We start from the raw sequence: 10,449 nt of genomic DNA on the forward strand, positions 1-10,449 counted from the left end.
CCTTGTCAGAGGCTTGCTAAAGTCCATGTAGACAACATCAACTGCACTGCCCTCATCTACCTTCTTGGTTACCTCTTCAAAAAAACTATCAAATTTATGAGACATGATTTTCCACTCACAAAGTCCCTGTGTGACTCTCTAAATTCCTGTAGATCCTGTCTCTCAGAATACCTTCGAACAATTTACCCACCACAGATGTGAGACTCACCGGCCTGTAGTTCCCAGGCTTTTCCCTGCAGCCCTTTTTAAACAAAGGCACAACATTTGCTCCAATCTTCAGGTACCTCACCTGTGGCTGTCGATGATTCAAATATCTCTGCTAGGGGACCTGCAATTTCCTCCCTAGCCTCCCACAACATCCTAGGATACACTTCATCAGGTCCCAGGGATTTATCTACTTTAAGACTTCCAGCACTTCCTTCTCTGTAATATATACACTCCTCATGACATCACTATTTATTTCCCCAAGTTCCCTAACATCCATGCCTTTCTCAAAAGTGAATACTGATGAGAAATATTCATTTAGGATCTCACCCACCTCTTGTGCATCCGCACATAGGTGACCTTGTTGATCTTTAAGAGGTCCTACTCTCTCCTTAGTTACTCTTTTGCCCTTTATGTATTTGTAGAATCTCTTTGGATTCGCCTTTGCCTTATCTGCCAAAGCAAGGCTTCTAGAAAAAGTGAGAGGGCATGGGATCCAAGGGGCTGCTGCCCGGTGGATCCAGAACTGGCTTGCCCAAAGGAGGCAGAGAGTGGGTATAGATGGGTCTTTTTCTAAATGGAGGTCGGTCACCAGTGGTGTGCCCCAGGGATCTGTTCTGGGACCCTTGCTGTTTGTCATTTTCATAAATGACCTGGATGAGGAAGCGGAGGGATGGGTTGGTAAGTTTGCCGACGACACGAAGGTTGGTGGGGTTGTGGATAGTCTGGAGGGATGTCAGAAGTTACAGAGGGACATAGATAGGATGCAAGACTGGGCGGACAAGTGGCAGATGGACTTCAACCCAGATAAATGCGTCGTGGTCCATTTTGGTAGGTCAAATGGGATGAAGGAGTACAATATAAAGGGAAAAACTCTTAGTACTGTAGAGGATCAGAAGGACCTTGGGGTCCGGGTCCATAGGACTCTGAAATCGGCCCCGCAGGTGGAGGAGGTGGATAAGAAGGCGTATGGTGTGCTGGCCTTTATCAATCGAGGGATTGAGTTTAGGAGTCCGGGGATAATGATGCAGCTATATAAGACCCTCGTCAGACCCCACTTGGAGTACTGTGCTCAGTTCTGGTCGCCTCACTGTAGGAAGGATGTAGAAAAGATTGAAAGGGTGCAGAGGAGATTGACAAGGATGTTGCCTGGATTGAGTGGCATGCCTTATGAGGATAGGCTGAGGGAGCTCGGTCTTTTCTCCTTGGAGAGACGTAGGATGAGAGGAGACCTAATAGAGGTGTATAAGATGTTGAGAGGCATAGATCGGGTGGACTCTCAGAGACTTTTTCCCAGGGTGGAAATGTCTGCTACGAGAGGACACAGGTTTAGGGTGCTGGGGGGTAAGTACAGGGGAGATGTTTGGGGTAAGTTTTTCACACAGAGGGTGGTGGGCGAGTGGAATCGGCTGCCGTCAGTGGTGGTGGAGGCGAACTCAGTAGGGTCTTTTAAGAGACTCCTGGATGAGTACATGGAGCGTAATAGGATGGAGGGTTATAGGTAGGTCTAGAAGGTAGGGATGTGTTCGGCACAACTTGTGGGCCGAAGGGCCTGTTTGTGCTGTAGTTTTTCTATGTTTCAATCTCGTGTCCCCTTTTTGCCCTTCTGATTTCTCTCTTAAATCTACTCTGACAGCCTTTATACTCTTCAAGAGATCCACTTGATCCCAGCTGCCTATGCATGTCATGTGCCTCCTTCTTCTTGACCAGGGCCTCAATATCCTGAGTCATCCAAGGTTCCCGACTTCTATCAGTTATGTGCTTCACTCTAAGAGGAATGTGCTTACCCTGAACCCTGGTTAACACACTTTTGAAAGCCTCCCACGAACCAGATGTCCATTTGCCTGCCAACAGAATCCCCTAATTAACTTTTGAAAGTTCCTATCTGATACCATCAAAATTGGCCTTGCCTCAATTTTTAACTTTTGGGCCAGACCTATCATTCTCCATAGCTATCTTAAAACTAATGAAATTATGGTCACTGGTCCCAAAGTGATCCCTCACTAACATTTCTGTCACCTGCCCTTCCTTATTTCTCTCTCTATGTCTGTCCCTTTCTCTCTGTGTCTGCCTATCTCTGTGTGTGTCACTCTCTCTGCATCTCTCTATCTCTTTGTCTCTCTCTCTGTCTCTGTCCCTCTGTCTCTTCATTCTCTCCGTCTCTCTCTGCTTCTTTGTCCCTGTCTCGCTCTTTGTGTCTCTCTCCTACTGTCTCTCTCGCTCTTTGTCCCTCTCTCTGAACCTCTCTCTGTCTCTCTCTCTCACTTTGCCTTTCTCACTCACTGCCTCTGTTTGCATCGCTCTCTCTTGCTCTCTCTCTCGCTCTCAAGCCCTCTCTCGCTCTCAAACCCTCTCTCGCTCTACCCCTCTCGCTCCCCCCTCTCGCTCTCTACCCATCTTTCGTTCTATCCCTCTCTCGCTCTCAAACCCTCTCTCACTCTCAACTCCTCTCTCGATCTACCCCTATCTCTCTCTACCCCTCTCTCGCTCTCTATCCCTCTCTCGCTCTACCCCTCTCACTCTAACCCTCTCTCGCTCTCTGCCCCTCTCTTGTTCTACCCCTCTCTCACTCTCTACCCCTCTCTCGTTCTACCCCTCTCTCGCTCTCTACCCCTCTCTTGTTCTACCCCTCTCTCGCTCTAACCCTCTCTTGCTCTCTACCCCTCTCTCGCTCTCTACCCCTCTCTCGTTCTACCCCTCTCTCGCTCTCTACCCCTCTCTCATTCTACCCCTCTCTTGCTCTCTACCCCTCTCTCGCTCTCTACCCCTCTCTCGCTCTCTACCCCTCTCTCGCTCTCTACCCCTCTCTCATTCTACCCCTCTCTCGCTCTCTACCCCTCTCTCGCTCTCTACCCCTCTCTTGTTCTACCCCTCTCTCGCTCTCTACCCCTCTCTTGTTCTACCCCTCTCTCACTCTCTACCCCTCTCTCGCTCTCTACCCCTCTCTCGCTCTCTACCCCTCTCTCACTGTCTCTCTCTCTCTCTCTCAGACTTGTCTCTCAGCCCAGTCGATTGGCACAGGAGCAGGGATCCCGAGTCTCTGGATTCTTCATGGTGTTCAATGAGGAGAGAGAGAGCTGGAATGATTGCATTGCAAGGCCAGGCAGAATGAAATGGCTGAGATTGGCAGCTCTGGCTGCTCGGGAAGGTGTGAAACCAGGGCTGGAGTGCTCATTCCTCCTGCTTCAACTACTGGCAAAACAGGATTAACTAATCAACCAATGTTGACACCACAATAGCCCAGGCTGCATCACAGGAGTGTTACATTGCCAGCAAGCTACCATTTTCAACAACATTTAACACAAATTGAGACACACTAGGAGACACTAGGGACAAGTGAAAGAGGGAGGTTTTAAAGGCAGAGCGAGAGGTGGAGAGGTTTAGGGAGAGAATTCCAGAGCTTAGACCCCAGCAGATGACACGGCTGCCAATGGTGGAGCGATTGGAATCAGGGGATGCTCAAGAAGCTGGAATTGGAGGAGGTTCCAGAGATAGGGAGGGTTGTAGGGGCTGGAGGAGGTTACAGAGATAGGGATGGTTGTAGGGACTGGAGGAGGTTACAGAGATAGGGAGGGTTGTAGGGGCTGGAGGAGTTTACAGAGATAGAGAGGTGTGTAGGGACTGGAGGAGGTTACAGAGATAGGGAGGGTTGTACGGACTGGAGGAGGTACAGAGATAGGGGGGTTGTAGAGACTGGAGGAGGTTACAGAGATAGGGAGGGTTGTAGGGACTGGAGGAGGTTACAGAGATAGGGAGGTGTGTAGGGACTGGAGGAGGTTACAGAGATAGGGAGGGTTGTAGGGACTGGAGGAGGTACAGAGATAGGGAGGGTTGTAGGGACTGGAGGAGGTTACAGAGATAGGGAGGTGTGTAGGGACTGAAGGAGGTTACAGAGATAGGGAAGGTTGTAGGGACTGGAGGTGGTACAGAGATAGGGAAGGTTGTAGGGGCTGGAGGGATAAGGAGGGACACGCCTGGGAGGGATTTGAAAATAAAGATGACCGATGTAAAAATGAGGAACTCTAGGGAGCCAGTGTAGATCAGTGAGCACAAGGGGTGAATGATGTGAGTTAGGGACAGGTGCAGGCAACAGAACTTGGGATGGTGGTCGACCAGCCAGGGGAACACTGAACGAGTCATGCCTGGACATTGACAAACCAGGGAGAAGGGTTTCAGCAGTACAAGAGCTGGGCCGGGGGGGTGGGGGGATGGTGAGGAGGGGGAGTGTGGGGGTGATGACAGGCAATGCTCCGATGGTGGAAATAGGCAATCTTAGATGGCCTGGATTTGAGATCAGGAGCTGATCTCCAGATAGTAGAGATTACCAAGGCTTAGGAAAGTGTGGGTCAGCCTTGGACAGACACGAGGGAGATCACTGGAGTTACTGGTTAGGGGAAACAGGGCTTGGAATGGGGACTGAAAAGATTGCCAGATAAATCATTCACATTTCATTGGTGAAAACTGCAATATTGACATTCTGAGGGACCTTGGTGTTCCTCGTCCATCATCAGGAGAGCAAATGGTATGTTAGCTCATGGTAGAAGTACCAGATTAAGGAGATTCTGCTGCATTTGAATAGGGTCTTGGTGGGTGCCTGTGGTACTGTTTACAGTTCTGTTATCAATACCTTGGGAAGATACTGCACAGATTCACCTGTCTGAGTCCTGGGGTTGAGAGGGATTGCAGAGAGATTGATATTCACTGGAGCTGTGAAGAGTGAGAGGTGATCTCAGCAAAATGTATGACATTCTCATTGGGCTTGGCAGGGTTTGAGAGGATGCTTCATCCCCCCTCCCCCACTCCTGGCTGGTGTGGGAAGACTGGAGGGGGTGAGGGGGGGGGGGCGGTCTATAATAAGGTGGTCACAGTCTCAGGATACAGGGTAGCCTATTCCACACTGTGATGAGGAGCAAAATATCTTCACTCAGAGGGGGCAGGAAAAATGCAATTGAGGTCAACAGTCAACCAGAATCTTGTCAGAGGGAGGAGCAGTTGTCAAGGGGCTGAATGGCCTCCTGAAGCTCTGGAGGGACTGAGCTGCAGTCTGTGTACAAATAGATGAACAAACATACAATACATCCAAATTCAGATCAGCAGAAGGCCACTCGGCCCTTCTAGTCTGCTCCCCCATTCAATAAGAGCAGAAATTATCTGATTGTAACCTTAACCTCTATTCCTGCTGACCCCTGATAACCTTTTACCCCCTTGTTAATCAAGAATCTACCCAGCTCTGCCTTAAAAATATTCAGAGTTTCTGCTTCCACTGCCTTAAGGAAGAGAGTTCAGAGACTCCCCACCCTCTGAGAGAAAACATTTCTCCTCATCTCCGTCTTAGATGAGTGACCGCTTATTTTTAAACAGTGACCCCGGTTCTAGATTCTCCCACAAGATGAAACATCCTCACCACATCTACCCTGTCAATACCCCTCAGGATCCTAATGGCTTTGATCAAGCTGCCTCTTACTCTTCTAAACTCCAGTGGATACAAACCTAACCTCTCCAACCTTTCCTCATAAGACAACCCGCCCATTCCAGTATAAGTCTAGTGAACCTTCTCTGAACTGCTTCCAACACATTTACATCTTTCCTTAAATAAGGAGACCAATACTGTGCACAATATTCCACCTGTGGTCTCACTCCTGTCAAAGTGAAACATAACCTTCCTACTTTCGCAATCAATTCACCTCATAATAAACAATAACATTCTATTAGCTTTCCTAATCACTTGGTGTACACTGACCTTTTGTCATGCATATATTAGGACACCCAGATCCCTGGACACATCTGCCGTGTGCTTATTTTGGAAGGGGGTGTTTTGCCAAGGTGGATTTCCCCAGTCCCTGTTTCAATCTTCTCTCCATGTACAGCTTTGTCAATTCCAGGTCCCAGCTGACTTGCAATCCAGATCCGGAGTTTGCACTGCTCGCTTTTGCTCTCTCTCTCAGTGCACATCCCACATCCCAATTGCAATAGCTCAGTCATGAATGTTCTCTGCAATTCTGCTACAGAAGGGGGGAAGGAAAGCAGGTCAGTCTCTGTGGCGCAATGGATCAGCGCGCTGGACTTCTAATCCAGAGGGTCCGGGTTCGAGTCCCGGCAGAGATGATGATGTTGAAATATGTTTTTTTTCCCTCAAAAAGAACAAAAAAGAAATCCGATTAAACCTCCAATGCAACATCAAAATTATTTGTATTGACAGACTGCACGAGGCTGCAATTGCTGGCGTATTCTTGATGTACAGTTTAATTTTTAAAGCAAAGAGTTGCATTCAGATTTTTACACAATCCATGCAAAATAGGAATAATTTGGAAGAAGAGTTATTCGCTGCCCTTTCCACGCCGAGGAAGCATTAAACTAGGGTTAAAGTTGATAAATGTTTGCAATCCAGTGAGAATCAAAGGGATTGAGGATTTGGAGATATTGGAGGAGAGATCTGCGCTGTCCCAGAGCGAGAGAACGAGTGAGCGCTATCCAGGGTGCTGAAGTCAGATTCCCTCCGGTCTTTATCGCTGTGCCTGGTGCTGAAACTGGGGGCTTGGTTCTTCAGGACTGAAGAGAGTTCAGCTACAGCCACAGTGCAAAGAAGCTGCATTCCTGTAGCGCCTCCTGGAACCCAGTGAGGCCACCCCAAGGTGCTGTACAGGAGCGCTACCAAAGAAAATTTGTCACGCAGCCACGCAAGGAAGTGTGAGGGATCGGTGACCCAAAGCTTGGGCGAAGGGGAAGGCTTGAAGGAGCATCTTAAAGGAGGAGAGAGTGGGGCAGAGAGAGGTGAGCGAGACACAGAGAAGAGAAAGAGTGGGAGAGAGTCACAGAGATGACAGAAAGAGGGTGAGACAGAGAGGTGGAGGGATTTAGGGTGGGAATTCCAGAAGCTTATGGTGAAGTGGAGAATGCTCAAGAGGCCAGAACTGGAGAAGCGCGGAGATCTCAGTGGCTGGTAGGGGTCAGGAGAGGTTATAGAGATAGGGAAGATTGTAGGGACTGGAGGAGGTTACAGAGATAGGGAGGGTTGTAGGTGCTGGAGTTGGTTACAGAGACTGGGAGGGTTGTGAGGCTGGAGGAGGTTATCGAGATAGTGAGGGCTGTAGGGATTTGAGGAGGTTACAGAGATAGGGAGTGTGACAGCATGGGAGCAGGTTACAGAGATGGAGAGAGTTGTAGGAACTGGAGGAGGTGACAGAGAGACTTTTAGGGACTGGTGGAGTTCACAGAGATAGGGAAGTTTGTAGGATGAGAGAAGGTTACAGAGATAGGGAGGGTTGTAGGGGCTGGAGGAGGTTACAGAGACAGGGAGGGTTATAGAAGCTGGAGGAGGTTACAGAGATAGGGGGGGTTGTAGGAGCTGGAGCAGGTTACAGAGATAGGGAGGGTTGTAGGAGCTGGAGCAGGTTGCAGAGATAGGGAGTGTGACAGCATGGGAACAGGTTACGGTAGGGGCTGGAGGTTACAGAGATAGGGAGGGTAGTAGGGGCTGGAAGAGGTTACAGAGATAGGGAGGGTTGTAGGGACTGGGTAGGTTACAGAGATAGGGAGGGTTGTAGGAGCTGGAAGCAGTTACAGAGATAGGGAGTGTTGTAGGGGCTGGAGGAGGTTACGGAGATAAGGAGGGTTGTAGGGGCTGGAGGAGGTTACAGCAATAGGGAGGGTTGTAGGGGCTGGAGGAGGTTACGGAGATAGGGAGAATTGTAGGGGCTGGAAGCAGTTATAGAGATGGGAACAGATGGTGAGGTGGCCACTGATGAGAATTGTAAAATTGACATGTTGCTGGATTAGAGTCAAAATATATCCATGTGGACGTGGGGGTGATGAGTGAATGGGGTTTGTAGCGAATACGACAGACCAACCCAGGGAACATTGGAATTGTCGAGGCTGGAGGTAACAGACCCAGATTTCAGCCGCAGGTGAGATGAGGCAAGAGCTAAGTCAGGTGCTGTTACAGAGATAGGACTGGGTTGTTCTTGTGATGGTGTGGCTGTTGTCGGACCCCTGTGACACAGAACAGAAACCCAACCCCCTGTCTACTTTGAACCTATATCCCTATTACTAGTTCTTATTTTTAAACTGTTCATTTCTGCTGAAGAAAGACAATTAAGATGGTTGATCATCTGTCTGGAAATTGGCCCCAGCTTCTCCAGATCAAAAAACAATCTTCATTTCGGGAAGATGTCTTGCCTCATTCAGCCTGATGAACTTGTGACACACCATCTATCGGACTGTACAGACCAATTTCAGAGGCAGCTACAGGAATGCCATTTTTCATTTGATAAGCCAACCTTGCGAGCTGAGTCCCTGGGTCTGCTCAGACATTGGCTTCCCAAACAGCAGACCCTCAACAAGAATGGCATCCATTTGAACCCATAATGGCTGAGATGTTATCAGTCCCGTAAACAATGCCAAACTCCAGATGCTGGATAGAGATCCTTTCTGGGAGTCACTGCAGAGATGTACGATCACATGACCCCAGACACTGGTTTTTTGAGTAGTTTAATATGACTTTTTTAAGCTGTCTGCTCTGTAATGTACAACTGTCAGCCACACAGAAGACAGCTTGGTCCAAGATGGACCATTTGTCCATCTAAGCTGACTCTACTGGGAGGTTTTGTATGCTCACCTACAGAACTGATGCAATCAGTGTATGTCCACCTCATTTTATGACATCCACCATGTCTAAACAAGTGATTGTTACAAGACAGGTCTCCAGCCAGCTGATTATCGAATTTGAAAGACTTCCTCATTGGACTCTGACTCTGCAACACACGTGAACCAATATCCAATTTTTTTCTGTGGGTCCCACACTTCAAAATCTCCTTTTCTCTATCCCTGCCTTTAGTGTGAGAGTGCGGAATGGGGTATACCGAACACCCTTCTTCATATGGGGTTTGAACGTGTATAATAAACTAACCTGCTGAGTTTATCCTAACTGGAATTTGCTGTGGGATTATTAGAAAAGTTGCACCACACAGAAATTAAGGGTTTGGGAAATACACCAGCCCTTATTCTAATGGAAAAAAAAATCTCAAAGCCCCTTTTTGTTCATGGACAGGTAATGAGAGGAAAACAGTGCTGTTTGAACTGACTCCCTCCCCCTGCCCATAACACCACATGGTCAGAAAATTAATGAGAGCTGAAGTATGACAATATTTCACATGGGGAAAGTCTAGGAACAACAGAGGTACAAAGACACTTCAGGGTTTAGACAGAGAGTTTATTCAAGTTTATTCAATATTCCACAAACATCAACTCCCTCCACCACCGATGCACAGTGGCAGCCGTGTGTACCGTTTGCAAGATGCACTGCAGGAACTCACCAATGTTCCTTAGGCAGCACCTTCCAAACCCACGATCACTTCCATCTAGAGGGACAAGAGCAGTAAATACCTGGGAACACCAGCACCTGGAGGTTCCTCTCCAAGTCACTCACCATCCTGACTGGGAAATATATCACCGTTCCTTCACTGTCGCCGAGTTGAAACCTTGGAACTCCCTCCCTAACAGCACTGTGGGTGTACCTACACCTCAGGGACTGCAGCGGATCAAGAAGGCAGCTCACCACCAACTTCTCAAGGGGCAATTAGGGATGGGGGGGGGGGGCGGACGCTGAACCTGGACAATGATGTTCACATCCTGTAAATGAATAATAATTCGTCAAAATCAACAGATACAGGAAATAGTCAAAAAGGTGGATGGAATGCTGGCCTTTATGTCCACAGCACTCAAACATAAGCACTTCCAAAGATATGCAGGTTCGGTGGATTGGCTATGCTAAATTGCCCCTTACTGTCCCAAGGTGAGTAGGTTAGGGGATTAAATATGTGTGGTTATTGAGATAGTGTATGGATAAGGTGCTCTCTCAGAGAGTGGATGTAGACTCAATGGGCTGAATGGCCTGCTCCTGAACTGTAGGGAATCTATGAACCTCAGCTACACACAGCCCTGTTTAGACCAAACCTGGCACCTTGTGAGCAGTTCAGGGCACCACACCTTAGGAAAGATATATTGACTTTGGAGTAAGCATCAAATGGATTGACCAGAATCCTAGCTGGTTCCAAGGGTTGAATCAGGCATTCTCTTTGAAGGTTAAGGGCAGATTGATTGAGTCTTGGATGACATTTGGTGTCAGTTGAAGAAATAGAGTTCTGATGAGCTGAAGGTCATGGAGGAAGAGAGTCCAGCCAAAGATTTAGAATAATCTGACACGCTGTGAGTACAGTAATAAGTCTCACAACGCCAGGTTAAAGTCCA

At 48.2% G+C, this 10,449-nt stretch overlaps 1 non-coding gene across 1 annotated transcript; it reads left to right on the forward strand.

Annotated features, from left to right (window-relative positions):
- Positions 1-6,235: 6,235 nt before the first annotated feature.
- On the forward strand, positions 6,236-6,309 carry trnar-ucu (transfer RNA arginine (anticodon UCU)). The gene has a single exon. It is a non-coding gene; the product is annotated as a tRNA-Arg (tRNA).
- Positions 6,310-10,449: the final 4,140 nt, after the last annotated feature.

The sequence above is a fragment of the Mustelus asterias genome, unplaced genomic scaffold (genome assembly GCF_964213995.1).
Source record: "Mustelus asterias unplaced genomic scaffold, sMusAst1.hap1.1 HAP1_SCAFFOLD_1135, whole genome shotgun sequence".
Classification (NCBI taxonomy): domain Eukaryota; kingdom Metazoa; phylum Chordata; class Chondrichthyes; order Carcharhiniformes; family Triakidae; genus Mustelus; species Mustelus asterias.